General features: G+C 44.0%; 1 protein-coding gene across 2 annotated transcripts in view; it reads left to right on the top strand.

Moving 5' to 3' along the window:
* The first annotated feature begins 592 nt into the window (after positions 1 to 592).
* The window catches only part of MTUS2 (microtubule associated scaffold protein 2), an 866,587-nt gene continuing 844,815 nt past the window's right edge, over positions 593 to 22,364 (top strand). The window contains exon 1 of one of the 2 annotated variants that reach the window (XM_077298284.1): positions 593 to 942. The gene's annotated coding sequence lies outside the window, so the exon portion shown is untranslated. The remainder of the gene's footprint in view (positions 943 to 22,364) is intronic. The other variant, XM_077298285.1, reaches the window with a different exon arrangement.

Below are 22,364 nucleotides of genomic sequence, written 5' to 3'. Positions count from 1 at the left end.
AAGAACGTCATCGGTAAGTGACTATTTGTAACTGTGCTGTGATCACTTATCTGTTCCGTAGGACTGGTATTTACCACTGACCATATGGCGGTAATATCCATGTTGGTCTTTATATAGAGATTATCTTCAGTAATAGCGCTGTCATCTGCTGAGGTTCTCTTCCACTATCCGGGTGCGTCACCCAGTTGTAATCAAGGTTACCTCATTAGGGGCCCACTCAGAAGCTTCGCCCCCTTGAACCAAAGCCCTAGCTACGCCTCTGGGTGTAGGGTTTGCAATTGCAGCAGGGTCCTGGAGCCTGGAGGGGTCCTAAAGACCACTTTGGACCATATGAAAAAACAATACTATTAAAGATTTGCAATAATTGGGGGTCTCAGCGTTTGCCTTTGGGCTGGGCCCACATGTTTCAAGCTACTCCACCAATTCTAATGTTTTACGCTGCCTATAAATAGTTATTTTGTGATGGATTGAGTTAGATGTAATGGGTAAAGTTGCACAAATGAGCGCTTCAAAGTGGTCCCACAAATATTAAAATGAGCAGAGCTGCGGTACCGAGGATTCCCAGCAGAGGGAGCTGTGGCTCACTAATCCCAGTGTACAGAGCTCTGGGCTGATGCAGCCACTGGATGTTGCAAGCTTCCAAGGATGAGCATTATCTGCTGCGCTGCAGCTGCTGCTCCCTCCATCCTGTGGCCAAGGACAGCTGATTAGGAGCGTGCGAGGAGCTCACTGCTGGCAGAGCAGGCGCTCCAGGATCTGAGCAGGGTCTGTGCTGCCTGAAAGCATCTTGATTCCAGCCTCCAGGTCTTCTGCTTTGGTTCTTTGTCTGTGAATGGACGGTGACGCCTCCAGGTTAGGTCGATCCAGTCTGTGGTGCCATCACCCACAGGGCGAGCCTTGCAGGAGTGCGTGGGAGGATGCGTGGGAGAAGCCCCAGCTAAGGTGAGCTGAGAAAGTGGAGGAGCGAGACCCAATCTGGCTGCTGCCCTGTCATCGCCTCTGGTGACACTTCTTCCATCTCAATCATCCACTGTCTGCAAAGTTAGGAAGTTGTGTTCCTCCTGCACAGATCCTGGGCATGTATCTATAGTCTTATTGTTCTCTGTCTATTGTCATGGCTGCTCACGGTGGATGGAGCTCACTGCCAAGAGATGAAAGTTTTCTGAGTTGGGGGATGAAGATCTAACCCAAGATCTTGTGTGTTCCTCCAAGGCTGCCCTGGTGTCTGCAGGGCTGGGGAGGATACATGGTGGCAGTGTGGGAGGATGCTGTTTGTTTTGGCTCTTTGTGTTTTGTTTGTGGTGCATTGATTTAACCCTTCAGGGTAGAAATTGTATGGAGGAAGCCTCGGTGGGGACAGGGATTTATAGTGTCTACATGTCAAAAAATGGAAAGAGCAGGAGGCTGAGGAATTGTCAGCAGATAACCTTTATATGGAGGGATCATGGCTGGTGGGGTTATAGGAAGTTCGGGGGAGAAAGTGAAGATTTGAGTATGGTGAGACATGAGATAGATGATAGATAAATAGATATAAGATAGATGGATAGATAGATAGATAAATAGATAGATATGGGATAGATGATACATAGATACTGTAGATAAATACTAGCTATATAAATAGCAGCTATAGAATATTATACAGATTGATATGAGATAAATTAGATCTACTGTATAGATAAATGAGATATATATATATATATGCAAATATTGAATTTATAGACAAATATCTATTGAATAGTAAGGTACTAAATGTACAGAAAGAGATATTAGATATGGAAAGATAGATCTGAGGTAAATTATATCTATAGACATAAAGATAAATGTGACAGATAGATAGATTTTTATCTCTGTCACTTTTTCACCATTATTGATTTCTTCCTGTTTGTTAGTTCTGACTTGGATGCTATGGGGCTTGTTGTCGCTGTACTATGGGGCTTGTTGTGGCCGTAATAGGGCTTGTTGTGGCCGTACTATGGGGCTTGTTGTGGCCGTACTATGGGGCTGGTTGTGGCCGTACTATGGGGCTAGTTGTGGCCATACTATGGGGCTTGTTGTGGCCGTACTATGGGGCTTGTTGTGGCCATACTATGGGGCTTGTTGTGGCCGTACTATGGGGCTTTTTGTGGCCGTACTATGGGGCTTGTTGTGGCCATACTTTGGGGCTTGTTGTGGCCGTACTATGGGGCTTGTTGTGGCCATACTATGGGGCTTGTTGTGGCCATACTTTGGGGCTTGTTGTGGCCGTACTATGGGGCTTGTTGTGGCCATACTATGGGGCTGGTTGTGGCTGTACTATGGGGCTTGTTGTGGACGTACTATGGGGCTTGTTGTGGACGTACTTTGGGGCTTGTTGTGGCCGTACTATGGGGCTTGTTGTGGACGTACTTTGGGGCTTGTTGTGGCCGTACTATGGGGCTTGTTGTGGCCGTACTATGGGGCTTGTTGTGGCCATACTTTGGGGCTTGTTGTGGCCGTACTATGGGGCTTGTTGTGGCCGTACTATGGGGCTTGTTGTGGCCATACTATGGGGCTTGTTGTGGCCATACTTTGGGGCTTGTTGTGGCCGTACTATGGGGCTTGTTGTGGCCGTACTATGGGGCTTGTTGTGGCTGTACTATGGGGCTTGTTGTGGCCGTACTATGGGTCTGGTTGTGGCCGTACTATGGGTCTGGTTGTGGCCGTACTATGGGGCTTGTTGTGGCCGTACTATGGGGCTTGTTGTGGCCATACTATGGGGCTTGTTGTGGCCGTACTAGGGCTTGTTGTGGCCGTACTATGGGGCTTGTTGTGGCCGTACTATGGGGCTTGTTGTGGCCGTACTAGGGCTTGTTGTGGCCGTACTATGGGGCTGGTTGTGGCCGTACTATGGAGCTTGTTGTGGCCGTACTATGGGGCTTGTTGTGGCCGTACTATGGGGCTTGTTGTGGCCCTACTATGGGGCTTGTTGTGGCCATACTATGGGGCTTGTTGTGGCCGTACTATGGGGCTTGTTGTGGCCGTACTATGGGGCTGGTTGTGGCCGTACTATGGGGCTTGTTGTGGCCGTACTATGGGGCTTGTTGTGGCCGTACTATGGGGCTTGTTGTGGCCGTACTATGGGGCTGGTTGTGGCCGTACTATGGGGCTGGTTGTGGCCGTACTATGGGGCTTGTTGTGGCCGTACTATGGGACTTGTTGTGGCCGTACTATGGGACTTGTTGTGGCCGTACTATGGGGCTTGTTGTGGCCATACTATGGAACTTGTTGTGGCCGTACTAGGGCTTGTTGTGGCCGTACTATGGGGCTTGTTGTGTAAAGTGTTTCCAGTAATGCTAAAGTTGGAATTTGGTTTATAAGTGACCGAGGTCGGTGACTGGAGAAGCTCTTGTGACGCCCGGGAGACCGAAGTACCCAGCACCAGATCAATGAGGTCCGTCTCTTGAGGGGGATGTCACTAGTGGCTTGACCCAGTGCTGTGGCCTCAGGCGATGCACAGTGTAAGGGATATCATGAAGGAACAGACCCTTACTTGATTAGCAGCAGGTCCTCTCAGCTGTGATGACCCCGATCCTGGATCCAAATGAAAGACTGAGGCGCTGAAACGTTTAACTAATTTACTTCAACAAAAAGGGATTTGCCACTAATACTGTCACCGGAGTCTGTATAAGAACCCCGAATTACTTTGACCCTGTCAGGATTTCCACCTCTTATTATGCGCAGTTTCTGTATGGCCCTGCTGCTGTATGTGAACTGGCTGCCGACCCAATCTGTCTCTTCTGTGCTCTGGTTCGACGGACAACCCGAGTCCTTTTTGTCAGCTTACCCCCTCTGGGAGTACTGCTGAACTCTGTGTCTGTTGCTGCGTCTTACCCTGGTGAAGCTGATATCACCTCACTTCCTTCCGGTTGCTGTATTATGTATAATGAATATAGCCACGGATCCGGTATCCGTCTCTGCGCCTATTCTGGGTAGAGGTTATTGCTACCCGGTTCTCACAATGTCCTTTTTCTCTATTCCTCTTTTCCTACTATGGGTATTACGGGCCTATAATCCGTCATAGGGCTGTTAGGAGTTCAGTTACCTCTCACTTTCAGCTCCTCAACCCAACTGCCAGTCCGTCTCTCAGACCAGAATAGATCAAGGGGAGTCTCTGGAGCTCCCCCTTCTGGCCGGAGATGGTAGTGCAGTCTTGCTATTTTAGTATTTGTATTTGGTGTCAATAACTATTTTTGTGGCAAATACCCCTAGGGGCGCCACACTCTCAGTAAACGTCTCAGTAATTTTGCGTTATTTTGTTGTTGCAATTTACTTCCAGAGATCTATGAGGGGATGTTCCCATAATTACAACTTATGACCGACGTTTAGGATAAATGATGCTAATCTCTGTGCTGGAGGTGCCTGCACTGGAGATTGCACTAAATCACAAGGAAAGGATCGACATGTGAGAGAGTGCTGCCTCTCTATTCAAAGCTACAGGGGTTTTCCAGTCTACGAACAGTCTGCAGTCAGTCATTGTGACTGCAGATTGCTGAATCATAACCATGTGTGATGAGCATACAGTCACGATTCCCCTGTTTTCCCCATGTGGGTGGATGGTCATCTGACCCCATGTACACAATCTGCATACTTGCAGTCATGTGCTTATCTAGTCCCATTCGGCTTCTTTTAATTCTTTATAAGTATGAAAATCACATATATGTGATCACAGGATCGTCCAATCATGGGGAATAAAGGGAAATCGTGACAGTGTGCACATCCCACATGTCACGATTCATAAATGAGCAGCTACAAAGAGTGAGTGTAGACTTTTCTTCTTAAATGGGTTTTCCCACGAAAAAAAAGTTCATTTTAAACAATAGATCTTGGAATAATTAGAAGTTTCACAATTGGATGTATTTAAATAAAATGTTCCTGTGGTGAGATAATCTTATAAATGTGTCCCTGCTGTGTACTGTGTAATTGCTGTGTCTGATCGTACAGGAACATGGTCTGATCATACCACAGCTCCCAGGCAGGGGGAGAAAAGAAAAGAGTATACAGACATTACAGTGCAAGATCGCAGCTGATTCTTTTTGTGAGGTAAAACATGGCAGGGAAATGTTTTACCTCACAGAAATAACCAGCTGTGATCCCCTGCTGTAATGTCTGTATACCCTTTTGCTTCCCCCCCACCCAGGAGCTGTGGTATGATTAGACCATGTTCCTGTATGGTCAGACACAGCCATTACACAGTACACAGCAGGGGCACGTTTATAAGATTATCTCAGCACAGGAACATTTTATTTAAACACATCCAGTTGTGGAATTTATTACTATTCCAAGATCTATTGATTAAAATCAACTTTTGTTCGTGAGAAAACCCCTTTAAGACTGAAGAACCCCTTTTAGGATCTGACAAAGATAGTCATGGAATGCACTCGGCTATCCTGGTCATTCCCATAGATTGTGCATTCTCAACAGCAAGCTCTGTTCAGACTGGACACCAGACCCCCTTTTTCATGATTAGGGAGAGTTATGGCAATGAGACCTCCAGTAAGTAGATGCCAAGTCTAGCCAGAGAAGAGTGGTATTGTGCCATCATGAAAGATCGTTTGGGAGTGTGGAAGAAAATCAGTGTAAACACTACAAGCAAATATTTTCCTGGATTTAAACCTATATTTAAACCCATGATACCTTGCTAACCAGTGGGATGTTACTGTATATAGTAGAGGGGAGCGGATCATTTGAAATTCGATTTTGCCGAATTTTCTCCAAAAATATGATTAGCGGTTAATGCATTTGCATGAATCTCAATACTGCAAAGCTTGTAATTGTGCAGAAAAACATGTGGAGGAGAGGAGAGAGAGAGAGGACGCTGCTGACCATAAGAGCTTACAATCCACAGGAGAGAGAAAGAGAGAGAGGATCCCGCTGACCATAAAAGCTTACACTCTACAGGAGAGAGAGGACCCCGCTGACCATAAGAGCTTACACTCTACAGGAGAGAGAGGACCTCACTGACCATAAGAGCTTACACTCTACAGGAGAGAGAGGACCCCACTGATCATAAGAGCTTACACTCTACAGGAGAAAAGACCCCACTGACCATAAGAGCTTACACTCTACAGGAGAGAGAGGACCCCACTGACCATAAGAGGTTATACTCTACAGGAGAGAGAGGACCCCGCTGACCACAAGAGCTTACACTCTATAGGAGAGAGAGGACCCCACTGACCATAAAAGCTTACCCTCTACAGGAGAGAGAGGACCCCGCTGACCATAAGAGCTTACACTCTACAGAAGAGAGAGAGAGGACCCCACTGATCATAAGAGCTTACACTCTACAGGAGAGAGAGGATCCCACTGACCATAAGAGCTTACACTCTACAGGAGAGAGAGGACCCCACTGATCATAAGAGCTTACACTCTACAGGAGAGAGAGGATCCCACTGACCATAAGAGCTGACACTCTACAGGAGAGATAGGACCCCACTGACCATAAGAGCTTACACTCTACAGGAGAGATAGGACCCCACTGACCATAAGAGCTTACACTCTACAGGAGAGAGAGGACCCCGCTGATTATAAGAGCTTACACTCTACAGGAGAGAGAGGCCCCCGCTGACCATAAGAGCTTACACTCTACAGGAGAGATAAGACCCCACTGACCATAAGAGCTTACACTCTACAGTAAAGAGAGGACCCCACTGACCATAAGAGCTTACACTCTACAGTAAAGAGAGGACCCCACTGACCATAAGAGCTTACACTCTACAGTAAAGCGAGGACCCCACTGACCATAAGAGCTTACACTCTACAGGAGAGAGAGGACCTCACTAACCAGGAGAAAGACTTACCTAGTGACTCTTAAGATGGAAAACTACTCTACTATACAAATTGTGCTCTGCTGGAAACTGCTGATCTGTGATGGCCCAAGAACTGACCACCATTGTACTAGGTGTGATAATCCCCTAGATGTGATAGCTGCAGGGCATTATGAGGAAGCCCACATGGCCACACAAAGAGACATTTCCTCACTCTCTCATCTTCAGCAGTGTGGGAAATGGTGTCAGGCAACCTTTTTTTGTGAACCCTGAATTGAATCTCAAAGTGTTTGAATTTGCATGAAACCACAAATTTCAGGAAATTAATCTCTATCTGCCTCAGATCCATCCTCTCATCTCTGGTATCTAGCCGTTTGCCCATCTCAGGTTTGTATTTGCCGTCAATTATGGCACATGTGTAATGTAAGGTCACATTCTACATAACGATATCTCCAATCTGTGCATACTTTGTTTACTTTGTTATGAGACAACACAGGGCATATTGTGCATGTCTCAAGTTATAGGACACAAGGAAGCTCATGATGGAGATGTTGTTGTCATTCTTTTGGAATAAAATCCCTTCTCTCAGCATTAACACTAGCTTTTATTACAAACAGATGTTAGATCAACACTCCAGCCAAAAAACAATGCAAACTAGTTAGTGATCTGTATCGTCCTGGAGAAAGAGGGAGAAATCATGCTCCCGAGAGAGCTGTTAGCCCGGTCTCCTCCAGATGCATCCCCATCTCTTCAGAAAACTTTCCTCTCTACTCTGCTGGCAGCTCTCAGAATGCCGATGACGTGGGTGACGAGTGGAGTTCATTTGTAGCCGTGATATGCCTTTTGTACAGAGAGAGAAGGGTAGGAGAATGGAACATCCGTTTTGTGAGCCAGTGACACATCGTTTGTAATTAATTGTTCACAAATTAATTATCAAAGATGTTTCTAAAACTGAAGCGAGAAAAATATTTCAATTTTTTTTTTTCATTGATGATCACATTTGTTTCACTTTGTTTAGTGCCGCCATGAAGTATCTACTAATTATGCAGTAAATAATTTCCACCTAGTAATCCATTTTGTATATTCGGTGGGCAACTGAGGGCATCGCATGATCATTATGAAACATACAGATTTTGTCATCAAGAGGAGGAGTTGTCCATCAAGGCAAATATGGCAGCTTTAGGTGGCGCTTAGAGAGGAGAGTGGGGCTAGTTTTGTCCCTCGGGGGTTGGCCAGCCCATTGACGTATTACAACAAATTGGATTTTCTCGTCATTCTTGAGGCGTTTGGGTTCACATCATATTCTCTTTCTGGTTCTGCCTTTCATGGGAGATTTCCATCTGAATAACTGAAACGTAGTTGTCAGATATGTCATCATGTATCATATGATTTTTTTGAATCTTAAATATGAAACTTTGCTGTGTGTTTGACCTCCTTTCTGATGGTGTCCATTTGTTTTGCTAGAAGCACTGGCTAGTCTTCAATGCTGTTGTGAAATATGGAGTGCTGTTCAATGATGGCTGTTCATTTAGTATAAGTGTAGTTGAGCAAAGAGATCCCTAGTTTGGCATCCATTATAGTGTTTCCTGGATGGTGGACCTGGACTGTCTTTACCTTGGTGCCCCTGGTCCTTGGTCCGACATCCTGGGTGTTTCTTCTCCTTGTTAGGTCCTACAATGTCATGACATCATGGAGCTTAATAAGCACAAGAGGGACACAGGATGCCGAGCCAAGGATGCCAGAAGAGAAGACTGCCCTGGTCCAGGGTGCAATGGAGGGAGAGATAGTGACCTTTGCAGCCAGTCAGTGACTGTCCCTGCCTGTCTCCACCATTAGTGAAAGCAAGGGACCAGCGAGGAACCTGGGCAGAACTCTATAGAGGATCATTAAATGAGTATTTTTTATTAAATGAGCATTTTTTTATTTCTAAACACTGCTGGGAAACCCCTTTACATGGGCTTTTATTAACTACACTTTCTACAGTTGTGATTAGGAAAGTTAATTATATTGTCACTGTTCCTATTCATAGTATTTATGTTGTTCACAGTCTTGGTAATTGTGTCTATTGCTGAATATCATGTGTTATATAAAATAGGGATCTGTCCATGGTGCTGAAAGAGATTATCCCATCATTTTCCTGGGCAGAGCCTCTATCTTAAATTCCATTTTTCTCTCCGTTACTTTGACACTTCTTTGAGAAACTGCCAAATGGTTTTGCTAAAAATGTTCAATAAACTGGGCTGGCGGGTTTTGTCCTGTTCTATGCACCTTAAGACTGTAGGAGTATATCAAGGAGAAGACATATCTATTAAGCTTTGGCACTCGTAATCTGGCAGAAGAGAGCTGTAATCAATTTCTTATCTTGAGTGGCAGAGTATTCTACTTCTAGAAATTTGCATTGTTTACTGTCTACATGTGATGAGCGAATGTACTGGGATAAGGCATTATCGAAGCATGCTCGTGTGGAAGCTAGGTGTCTTCGGCGTGCTCGAAAAATATGTTTGAGTCCTCGCTGTTGCATGTCTAGACAGCTGCAACTCGTTTGTTAGGCAATGCCGGCATGTGTTGCTGGAAAAAGTAGAAGAAAAAAGGCACTCTCCGTCTTTCAAAGCATTTCTTCTTTATTGGAAAATCAAAATATATGGTTTGCAAGGGTGACTGCAATGTTTGCAGGACTACAGTCAATTCTCACCAACTGGTGCTTCAACAGGTCCTTGTGTAACGGTTGTCGAACAGCCATGAGAGATGCAGCCTCGGGGACTCGAGCATATTATTCGATCACGCCGAAGACACTGGGTTAGGACCTTAGCATTGCAGATAACACCTTATCCGAGCACGTTCAATCATCACTAGTGATGAGTGAGTATACTCGTTGCTCCCGAGCACTCTCGGGTGGTCTCCGAGTATTTGTTAGTGTTCGGAGATTTAGTTTTCATCACCTCAGCTGCATGGTTTACGACTGCTAGCCAGGCTGAATACATGTGAGAAAAGCCTGTTTGTTAGGGAATTTCCACATGTATTCAGCTTGGCTAGCAGCTGTAAATCATTCAGCTCAGGCGATGAAAACTAAATCTCCGAACACTAACAAATACTCGGAGATCACCCGAACGTGCTCGGGAAATCCCGAGTAACGAGTACACTCACTTATCACTAATCATCACTAATGTCTACCCATTTGACAATGTTATAATGAATGGCAGAAAGAGATGAAATAAGTAATTAAGCCCCCCATGCCAGGGTCAGACATATCATTGGTTCAACCTGTTGTCATGCCTCGGGATTCGATCCGGTGATCCTGTGCTCTTTTGTCGGCGTCTCTGTGCGCTGTGCCACAGCAGGTTCTGTCGCTGTCACCTTTTGCCTTTGTCCATTCCTTTCGGACAGCAGTTGTTTTTCATTTTCTATTTAGCCTGTCTTATCTCATTGCAGGTGCTACTATATAAACCTCCCCCTTCAGGTTTTCTCTGCTGGTGATAGTCTTTATTGGATCCTGCTTGGAGTTCTAGCCCTCTTCCTGAGGTTGAGTCCAGTCAGATGCATGTACTTCTGGGTTTCTTTCTGGCGCTGCATTCTCCCCTGGTTCCTAAGGAGGTACATGAAACACTCGATGGCCTTTCAGGGAGCCAGGTCTGAGTTGTGTTCTCTAGTTTTACTCTCAGGGTTTATCCAGGTCCAGATCCTTTAGTTTGAGCAAAAACTGTATGGGGTTTATGCAGTTTTTTCTTAGATTCTTCACCCCCGTGTTTACTACCACAAGTGCATAACACCTGTGTGGTCGCACAGGGGCCGAAAGGGTTAGACGGCCCACTTTTACCTCGGAAGCAGGTAGAATTATGCAATATGATGACATATAGGACTGGAAGAGGCCCATATATTGTTCTTGCACAGGGGCTCTGTGTCCTCCACTGCCCCATACACATTAGATGGTAATTAAACGAGACTTCGGTCGATCCTTTGGCTATCTGAGCCATTTCTCTCATACACAGGAGCACTCTGTGTTCTCTATGAGAGAGCCGAGAGCCACTGTCCGAAATGTTTGGGAAGGGCTTATCTCATGAGTACAAAGGGATCATCAGTCCAAAATCTGACATGTTGGATCCTTACCTCTCCTGACAATCAATTGTAAGGTGCTCCCATACACATCAGACTGACGGCCGAACTCGTTATTATTGGCAGGTTCAGTTGACATCAGTCCAATGTTTATAAGGGGTCAGTAGTGCAGAGAAAGGATGGTATCTTTCCAATATACCTACACAGCTGATACATCTCAATTCTCAGCTTCGTGAGTCTTTTTTTGAGAAGTTTTTTGGGGTCGGTCATCTTCAAGAAATGTCTGAATAATTACTGAAAAATTCTTGAAAGATTCTTCCTATTCAAGTTTATTATACTGCCTCTGCACAAATCCCTGGTTAGACTGCACATGGAGTACTGTGTACAGTGTTGTGCACCGGTGCTGGGCAACAAAATTAATAAAGGGGATGGGGGAACTACAATACCCAGAGAGATTAGCAAAATTAGGATTATTTAGTCTAGAAAAAAGACGACTGAAGAGCGATCTAATAACCATGTATAAGTATATAAGGGGACAATACAAATATCTCTCCGAGGATCTGTTTATACCAAGGAAGGTGACGGTCACAAAGGGGCATTCTCTGCGTCCGGAGGAGAGAAGGTTTTTCCACCAACATAGAAGAGGATTCTTTACTGTTAGGGCAGTGAGAATCTGGAATTGCTTGCCTGAGGAGGTGGTGATGGCGAACTCAGTCGAGGGGTTCAAGAGAGGCCTGGATGTCTACCTGGAGCGTAACAATATTGTATCTTACAGTTATTAGGGTCTTTAGAAGGACGTAGATCTGGGGATTTATTATGATGGAATATAGGCTGAACTGGATGGACAAATGTCTTTTTTCGGCCTTACTAACTACGTTACTACTGTGAAACCACTTTGCTGTTCCTATGTTCAGTCTTTTGAGCATTTTTTTGCTGCTTCAGGTTTTGAAAAATGCTTAGTCAGTTGCCAGTCAGTTCTTTGAAGCTGCTCCTGATGGGAAACACCCCAACCTAGGCACTGTCCAAACAGCTGCAAAATAATTCCAAAACTTCTTGAAAAACTCTACACAACCGCTTTCAGGTAATGAAAAAAAGAGAGAACGTTCACTGAAATGATTTCCACTAAAAAACGCGTCGTTTTTAGCCGTCTCAAGAAAACTTAACATGCACATAACCTAAAACCACACTTAGGGTATATATGCAAGATTTATGAGATGATCCATGGCAGAAATTCTAAGCCTATATTCAGATTCCTGCGGCGAATCTGCAGCTGATGTGCCATAGATCCAGTTGAAGTTTTAAAAGGAGTGAGATCTTCAATGGGTTAGTCTGCGTCTTTTCTTTGCAATAGAAAAATTAACATGCTTATTTTTGCCATGGATGTCACAGACATATCATATAATTTGTACTGCACAGTCAATTTAGCAAAACTCACCAAAAGTCTGATGATGTCCCCTCCTCAAAAATCAAAAAAAGTAAAATCAATAAGTAATATGTATTCTAAAATTATGACACCACCTACTACAACTAGTCCTGCATAAAAGAAAGATCACAAAATATACTTTTTTTGTAGATGAAAAAAATTAAATATTAAGCTCTCATAATGCGGGCGACACAAAAATTAATTTGCAAAATTTATGGTGCAAAAACACGAAAACATAACTGTAAATATTTCATACTGGTATCATTGAGACGAACCAAATGGAAGGATGGTCTCATGTTTATGCTGCATGGTAAACAGTGCACATAAATGAAATTGTGCCACAAAAATAATGAAAAATGAATGAATTATATATGGCAACCCAAAACATTTAAATCAGTCCTCATACAGGTATGGCAATGGAATAAAAGAAAAACTGGAATGCAGAAATGAAAAACAAATGAAAATAAGTAAGAAAATAAGCCATATCCTTCCCTGTTCTAATTTCCTACAATGACCACAAAGTTAATGAACTTGACAAACTTCCCGGTGAAGGTTATAGAGCTTGGAGCAGATTTATATGCCAGGTCCATAACGTTGCAGTGTACTTCATCTCGAAGGACAGCGCAGAGCTGAGCATATAGAGGGGAAAACTGTGTCTTATATCATCACGAGAAAGAACATATCTGATAATTGCTTATAATCCAAAGACAATGAAGGTATATGGTGGAGAACATTACACAAGACCTTCATCTGCGAGGAATAACAATTAACGACTCATCTGTATTCCACCTCCCTCTATTGTTAAAGGCAGATGAATAGAATCCTGGCTGTAAGAAATGTAATTTATCATTATACCTTTGTGTTATGCTTCCCAAATACAAGTCCTTATTATTGGAGCAATGACTTTAAAGATTTTTTGTATAGCGAATCTTTACCTCCGAAGCCTTTTTTTGCTTGCTAATTCTTTTTCATAAAAAATGAGGTTGTGGTTTACAGATGTAAAGATCCAAATCTTCGCTATATAGCCAGGCTTGGACTGGCCCACAGGAGAGCAGGAGAATCCTCTGGTGGGCCCCTGTGCACACATGAGCCACCACCCTCTTCACTATGTACAGACAAAGGCGTCATCTTATTCATTTAACAATCTACCCAGCTCATTGTTATATATATAAGTTTGTGATTGAGGATAATGTCACATTTGTATGTAGCTGAAAAGTGGGGCCCTGGAGTTGGTTACTGGTGGGCCCTTGGTAATCTAGTCCGACACTGTAATATAGCCATAAAGCCATGGGATAGGTCATCAGTTTCTAATGGCCAGACAGGGGTCTAACTGAAGGGACCCTCAGCAAATCTTGAGAACAAAGGTCCCTAAGTCCCCTGTGTAGATAGAATATAGGTCTTGCATGTGCTCTACTGTTTTTTTTATATTTTTTTTTGGGGGGGATGGATAAAAATATCCTTGACTATCTCCAAAAGTCCAGTCGAAAATCAATAGGGCTTTAGTACACGTCTGACCTTCCTTTTTTTCATACACGATCCCCATTCTCAAGATCGCTGGTGGTCGCAGTTGGGACTTCCCTCAATCGCAAACTTGTGATTTTTAACTTTTTATTTTAATACAACCACTTTAAATGTAAAAAAATTCTGCCCGCAGCTGGAACTAAGGGAAGGTTAGGAACTGTTTTCCTATCGAATTAGAAAAACTCCTGAACACTACTTACTAGCTGCCATGGGCAGACAGAACTTTATCATTTATTTTAGTAAAAAAACAAAAAAACGAAGCTATGAACGCTATAATATATTCTGAAAATGATGTAATCAATAAGGCACAAAAACAAAACGTGGATCATAGGTGGAAATTGACTTTAAAGCCTCGTTCTGATGTCTGTTTTTCATGTACATATTCTGACCGCAGTTTTCACGGATACCACGTATACTATACACAAATACAACCACACAAATAGACAAAAACTGCAATAAAAATTCATCTAACCTGATGTAGCCAATTCGCGCAGAAATGCTGCAGGATATCTGCACCAGCAGAATCTCAGCAAATTCTACATGTGAATTGGATTTTTCTGCAGCACGTGCTTGGTTTGATATTCTATGAGGATACCTCATCATAACCTGTGATATTCAATCCTCTGCTCTTTCTGGGATTTTGGGTTCAATGGTGGTCCTATCAGTGACTGACAGCTTTCTTTGCATAAGATTGTATACAGAGATGGCTGTCAGTCAGTAATAACACTGCCCAGTGGACTGAAAATCCCAGAAAGAAAAGCTTTAAATTATGAAAATCCAGGTGTACTTTGCTCCCCCTGCTCTATAACATGGTGACGGCATTTTCATGGTGAAAAGTTCCCTTTAATGCTTGTATCCTCCGTTCTTTGCCTGTATCCCACATTACCAATTAACCCAAGCATTGTATATTTGACAGTGTAAGGCCATGTGCACATGCTGAGTATTTGATCAGTATTTTACATCAGTATTTGTAACCAGGAGTGGATGATAAATACGGAAGTGGTGACGTGTTTCTATTATACTTTTCCTCTGATTGTTCCACTCCTGATTTTGGTTTCCTATTACTGAGGTAAAAAACTCATCAAATACTCAACGCGTCTTCTCTATCTTACTGATCAGAATAGGGGCAACCCTGGAGGCACTTACCGAGTAGGTGAGGGTCCTGTGTGGCCAGGCAGATGTCCAGACGTATGAATATGTGATGGACTCCAACATCCAAACAAAATGAATCCAACAGAAACACACAAATTAAATAGAGGAAACATTGAAATTACCGTAGGTGTCAAACGGTCACAACTTTATTAAAATTTACATGACACCAAAATGGCACAACCCCCGACTCAAGAAGAGTCACCCCGACACTCAGGAGAGGAAAACCCCTTGTGGAGGAAACCTCTAGGGAACCATGGCTGGAGGATCGCCCTTCCCTTGGGCTTAAAGAGTTAGTGCCGATATACCGTATAACAGATGTAACAGTGACGTTTTACAATTTGTACATTTTATCAGATTTACAAAGAACAATATAACAAATATAGACTATAAATGTGATATACCGGATGTGGGAGAGATCCGGCTGCGATAGATACTAGAACTAAGTTGGTTGATCTGATTGCCCAGGTGGATATACGAATTCTCCTTTACAGGTCTAGGTCCACCTCTCAAGAAGTTGGACAATTGGTTACAGGGGTTGTTCGTTATAAATTACCCCTAATAGGATAAATACCCCCTCTGCCCTTCCTCCCTCCCTAACACAGCACCCATTGAGTCATAGGTCCATCCATGAACTTCCAAAGGAGAGCTGCTCTTGGTGGAGGGTAACAGAAGGGGATCCTGTGCTGCAGACCCTCCTCTGTTACATTCACATGCTAAGGGGGTATCTAAAGTAGACAACCACTTTCCTGCTAGAACTTCCCAAATGCACCAAGGTCGGCACATTACATGGCGTGATCAAGCTCGACATCCTCAGGTGCATCAGTATAGGCGCTGATTGTGGCAGCGCGCCCGTGTTTTATGGAATCTTCTTTATGTCATACGTTTATGACCTCATAACAGTTGTCATGGTGATTACAGGGGCCTATTATTAATTCAGCGCCCATGTATTAACCTTTTCACCACTGGCAATTCGCTTTACTATAGAGGCAATTAAAGTTCTCTTTTTACCAAGTAGCACCTTATTGTTTTGGCATCCCTTAGGCATCCTAAGATATAAAGATAACATGTAAAGGGAGTTTAGGTGTGATATGGAATTCTGAGGTATTTTAACTAATACTGGTTCTGCATTAGGTATAACAGAGATTATTAAAATTGCAATCCAGTAAGTGATACATCACTGAAATAAAGGTATCTGCTCCTTCATCATGCTGCTCTCAAATAGGGTGGCAAAAACCTGCTGACAGAAACCTTTTAAAGGGGTTGTACCATGGGCGGACATACCGCCGGTTCAACTGATGTGGCTGCACCGGCGGGACCCGGAGGCTTGAGGGGCCCCCTGCAGGTTGGCTAATAATGAGGGCAATCTGGCCAGTTTATCCGGCCCCGAGGCTCTGGGGGGCCCCTGGCCAGATTTCCCTTATCCCTGCAGCTACGCTGCCTGCAGGAGAAAATGGCAGTGGAGAGGAGCTGCAGGGAATGGATCTGTCCTGCTTCCTGTCCGCGCTTCCTGTCTCATCTCACACAGTGGTTGAATTACATCATTCAGCGCCACGGCTGTGCGAGACAGGAAGCTGTCGGCGATGGTGCGGCTTCAGGATACCATGCGCAGAGGTATGTGTGTGTGTGTTTGTAGGGAAGTGAATGCTGCTGTGTGTGTCTGTGTGTGTAGGTGTAGGAGAGGGTAATGATGGGGTGATGGGGCAGAAGGCAATAATTGGGTTGACGGAGAGGGCAATGATGGGAGTGATGGGGCAGAAGGCAAAAATTGGGTTGACAGAGGGCAATAATGGGGGTGATGGGGCAGAAGGCAATGATTGTTTTGACAGAGAGGGCAATGATGAGGGTGATGGGGCAGAAGGCAATGATTGGGTTGATGGAGAGGGCAATGATAGGGGTGGTGGGGGAGAAAGAAATGATGGGGTGGTGGAAAGGACAGTAATGGGGGTGGTGGGGTAGGAGGATATGATGGAGGTGGTGATTGGGCAATAATGGGGGTGGTGGGGAGGACAAAATGATGGAAGCGGTGTAATGGGCAATGATGGGGGTGGTGGGGGAAAAAACAATGCTGGTGGTGGAAAGGGCAATGATGGGGATGGTGGTGGAGAAGGAAATGATGGCGATGGTGGAATGGGTAATGATGGGGAGAAGACAATGATGGCAGTGGAAAGGACAATGATGGGTAAGAGGCAATGATGGAGGTGGTGGAATGGGTAATAATAGTGGTGGCGGGGAGAAGGAAATGATGGATGTGGTGTAATGGGTAATGATGGGGGTGATGAGGGAGAAGACAATGGTGGTGGTGAAAAGGACAATGATGGGGTGGTGGGGGAGGAGGAAATGATGGAGGTGGAGGAATGGGTAATGATGGGGTGGTGGGAGAGAAGGCAATAATGCTGGCAGTAGAAAGGACAATGATGGGGGTGGTGGGGAGGAGGAAATGATGGAGGTGGTGGAATGGCAATAATGGAGTGGTGGGGAGAAAGCAATGATGGAGGTGGTGAAGAGGGCAATAACAGGATGCAGGGGGAGGAGGACAATGAGGGGTGTGGGGAATTGGGATTGGAGTGAGGGGGATTTTTAATGGATTTAGGAACAGGGGGAGGTGGAGGAAGACATTATTGATTATTATGTCTAACACAGGCGCTTAGCGTCTATCTATCTATCTATCTATCTATCTATCTATCTATCTATCTATCTATCTATCTATCGCTTTGTTGCCTTAAAAGGAGGGGGGGGGGCCCAGACACATTTCCTGACACGGGCCCCAAGCTGTCTGTGTCCGCCCTTGTTTTGTCGCCTTAAAAGGAGGGGGGCCCAGACACATTTCCTGCACAGGGGCCCCAAGCTGTCTGTTTCCGCCCCTGGGTTGTACACTACTAGGACGACCCCTTCTCAATCTCAATGTGTGCCTCCATTAAAATAAAAACACCTATACTCACCTCTCATGCCCCATATGAAATAAACACAACATATATTCACCTGCTGGATTGGCGCTATTCCAGCAATGTCAGCACTATAACTCCTGGTAAACATGTGACATTATGTCATATGAGACCTAAGTACTAACATAGTTACAAGACATTTTTTACCAAAATTTTGAAAAAGACCAACATGATCACTGTGTAAGCTCCTCCTAGACCCATGGGGGACCATACCACAGGATGAGAATCTGGGGTCTTGAGCTCCGTTATTGCCCCTCTTTTTTGGAGTAGTCCCTTCGTGGCAGTTGTGTTTTTTTACTTTTTGGTTTACATTCTTAACCATTTGCGGGTTCTTTGTCATTGGGTTTAAATTTTTGTCTTCCTAAATGTTAGATAATATTTTTTTTGTGCTGTTGACATTACAATAACTAAATCACTATGATGACAATATTGAATGATGTTGTATGTGGTGGACACACAATGAACATATTAAATTTGCTGCTGGGAGTTGACTCAGAAAAATCCTGATACCGTTATACGTAGTGAAGTGCGTGAGTGGGAGACGAATGACGCAAGGATTCAAAGACCACCAAAGACAGATTCTTTGTTGTGTGTCCTCCTCCAGGCCTGCTCTACATGTGTCAGTTTTGCCTGGAGTGTTCCCTTAAGAATTAAGGTAGGAACGAGGTCTGGTTGTTCTTTAATTACATGTCTAACCAGCACGTAGGCTGTAACCGGAGCAGAGATCTATGCTATGATTGTCCATCTGACGTTCCTGTAATTCCCGCAGACCATGCAGAAGATGATGTGATCATATTCCCATTGCTTCTGGGTAGGGAGCTGGGTTTAGTATCTTTCGGACGATTTCATATCTACCCAATAGCCTTTTCCAGAATTTGTTAACCTATTCTGTATACCATGGTCTGTCGGCTAGATCAAGGCCATCGAAGCACTACTTCTTCCTGTGCCGTGCGTTTCTTATGTCGGAGGCAGCAAGGCTGGCAGATAAACATGTCAGTTACTGAGTACGGAGGGCGATAATAGTTCATCACAGATAAGTCGTATTTCTCCTGCAATGTTTAGAAGGCTTGTCATTTCTATAAAAGATTATGGAAGTCACTAATGTCATGCAGCGTCCCTGGCAGAGTTAATAATGCTGACTTAATTAATTTGTAACCCCGAAGGTAGATGAATCGATACAGCGGTGAATGCTGCCTCAGAACAAAGCCCTGGCTAATTATGGCTCTTATTAGAATAACTGCAATAGACCGTGCAGCATTATATGAACACATATCTGGGGTTTGCACTTATTCCTCCAATTAGCCTCATATCCAGAGCCAATGAAAGCCTGCTATCACATAGGTATCATATTCACACTACAGTCATGGTGATAATGGTGATCATCAGAAGAAATGGAATACATTCATTTTCCAAGGTAGTTTTCATACCTACACTCTGTACAATTTAGATTCCGTGTGTCCACCCAGCAGCAGATATCTGATTCCATTTATGTAATAATCCCAAGGACATTATAGTTCCTTGTTGAATAATGACTCATGATCGCTATGGCCTTCTGCATGAGGCATAGATCCATAATACAGCACCCATACAATTATATAGACCCTGCGTAATCATTTACCACCATCGGTAAGATAAGAGAGGTAACAGAAAAAAATTATGAAGCCAAACAACCTTGTATATGGTGGAAAGCTCACACCTTCTATTTTTGTGGTTGTGTGCAAAAGGGATTGAGTGGCTCTGCTTTCTTCTCCTCGGTCTGCTGCCCTCTGTTGTGCTCCGCGCTGGGTTTTGCAGGTTGTCCAGCATGGATCAGTTATGTCGCTTCCTTCATACTATTTAAGGCCCACTAAGATGCACACCTGTGCCATAGTATTAAGACTCTAGTCTCCAGTATTTGGTGTGCTCAACCATTGTTCGGAGTCCCACGTTTCTTTCCAGCCTGCTTCACCGATGCCTTTGACCCATGTGGCTATTTGGACCTCAGGCTTGGAAGATCTACCTCACCATGTGAGCCTACACATTGAGCTTGGTGATATCATTACCACTTTGCAGTGCCATTTTGTTGTATATTTGTAAAGCACAAATGCTTGTCGAAAATTCAGCATGGCACCCCATATTCCCAACTATGGCACCAACAAGATCCTTCAGTGCAGCGGCACTGGAAATTCCAGGCTCCCTATCGCATCTGCAGGATCTTCCAAATAGCAGCCACAGTATCTTTGAGGCTCTAGACATAGAGGTGCTTCTCACAAAATTAGAATATCATCAAAAAGTTAATTTATTTCAGTTCTTCAATACAAAAAGTGTACGCTTGCAGCGCAATCACGTTAAATGCCGCTGTCAGAGATTGACAGCGCCATTAAATAAGTTAACAGCCACGGGTGGATTGTGATTCCACCCTCGGCTGTTAGAGGCACACGTCAGCTGTTCAAAACAGCTGGCTTGTGCCAGGAAAGATGTGGGCTCAGCGCCAGAGCCCACATCAGTGGAGGGATTCCGACTTGGGTGTACTATTATGCCCAATGTCGGAAAGGGGTTAAGAAAGCGACATCACTGAGCCATGCTGGACAACCTACAAAAACCAGCGCGGAGCACAACTTTTGGGTTTTCTTTGGCTGTAAGCCATAATCATCAACATAACAGAAATAAACACTTGAAATAGATCACTCTGTTTGTAATGACTCTATGTAATATAAGAGTTTCACTTTTTGTAGTGAAGAACTGAAATAAATTAACTTTTTGATGATATTCTAATTTTTTGAGAGGCACTTGTTTGATCCTTTACTCCCTCATCTCCCATTGTGATGGTCGCAGACACATCACAGGCTATATGTGCCAATACTGGATTTGTATGCTCAATAATGCTACTAGTACTGATCAGTGGCTGAAAAAAAAGATCCAACTCACCCGACAAGATTTTTGAATGTTAGTTGTCGGTCAAAATTGTCCTTTATTTCACCAAAACAGTCAACAATCATTTGTTACGGTAAGAAATCTGGCATTTAATTCTTGTTAGGTAATTTATATGGGCTCCTTAACACCATGGACTGTAAGCGCCACACAGTGGCCATTATGTTTTTTTTTAGAGTGCCGTTGTGTGCTGGAATGATGGCCATGTCCTCAGTTTGTTATTTTGGAACATGTAATAGTTATTTATACACATATTTGGCTACCATTTGCTCACTTTGTAGCTGTGATGTTATCGCAGTACAGTCCAAGGTTTCAGTGCTCTGCTTTTATAAATGTTTATAACTGTTGTAATCATGGAAATATTTGTGGTTTCAGCTGCGGCATCAGACGGTTGTAGCTCTACAGGTCCTTCTCAAAAAATTAGCATATAGTGTAAAATTTAATTATTTACCATAATGTAATGATTACAATTAAACTTTCATATATTATAGATTCATTATCCACCAACTGAAATTTGTCAGGTCTTTTATTGTTTTAATACTGATGATTTTGGCATACAACTCCTGATAACCCAAAAAACCTGTCTCAATAAATTAGCATATCAAGAAAAGGTTCTCTAAACGACCTATTACCCTAATCTTCTGAATCAACTAATTAACTCTAAACACATGCAAAAGATACCTGAGGCTTTTAAAAACTCCCTGCCTGGTTCATTACTCAAAACCCCCATCATGGGTAAGACTAGCGACCTGACAGATGTCAAGAAGGCCATCATTGACACCCTCAAGCAAGAGGGTAAGACCCAGAAAGAAATTTCTCAACAAATAGGCTGTTCCCAGAGTGCTGTATCAAGGCACCTCAATGGTAAGTCTGTTGGAAGGAAACAATGTGGCAGAAAACGCTGTACAACGAGAAGAGGTGACCGGACCCTGAGGAAGATTGTGGAGAAGGACCGATTCCAGACCTTGGGGAACCTGAGGAAGCAGTGGACTGAGTGGTGTGGAAACATCCAGAGCCACCGTGCACAGGCGTGTGCAGGAAATGGGCTACAGGTGCCGCATTCCCCAGGTAAAGCCACTTTTGAACCATAAACAGCGGCAGAAGCGCCTGACCTGGGCTACAGAGAAGCAGCACTGGACTGTTGCTAAGTGGTCCCAAGTACTTTTTTCTGATGAAAGCAAATTTTGCATGTCATTCGGAAATCAAGGTGCCAGAGTCTGGAGGAAGACTGGGGAGAAGGAAATGCCAAAATGCCTGAAGTCCAGTGTCAAGTACCCACAGTCAGTGATGGTGTGGGGTGCCATGTCAGCTGCTGGTGTTGGTCCACTGTGTTTCATCAAGGGCAGGGTCAATGCAGCTAGCTATCAGGAGATTTTGGAGCACTTCATGCTTCCATCGGCTGAAATGCTTTATGGAGATGAAGATTTCATTTTTCAGCACGACCTGGCACCTGCTCACAGTGCCAAAACCACTGGTAAATGGTTTACTGACCATGGTATTACTGTGCTCAATTGGCCTGCCAACTCTCCTGACCTGAACCCCATAGAGAATCTGTGGGATATTGTGAAGAGAAAGTTGAGAGAC

The sequence above is a fragment of the Ranitomeya variabilis genome, chromosome 3 (genome assembly GCF_051348905.1).
Source record: "Ranitomeya variabilis isolate aRanVar5 chromosome 3, aRanVar5.hap1, whole genome shotgun sequence".
In the NCBI taxonomy this organism is placed as follows: Eukaryota; Metazoa; Chordata; class Amphibia; order Anura; family Dendrobatidae; genus Ranitomeya; species Ranitomeya variabilis.
The sequence above is the reverse complement of the archived record's forward strand: the minus strand, read 5'-3'. Positions and strand labels throughout refer to the sequence as shown.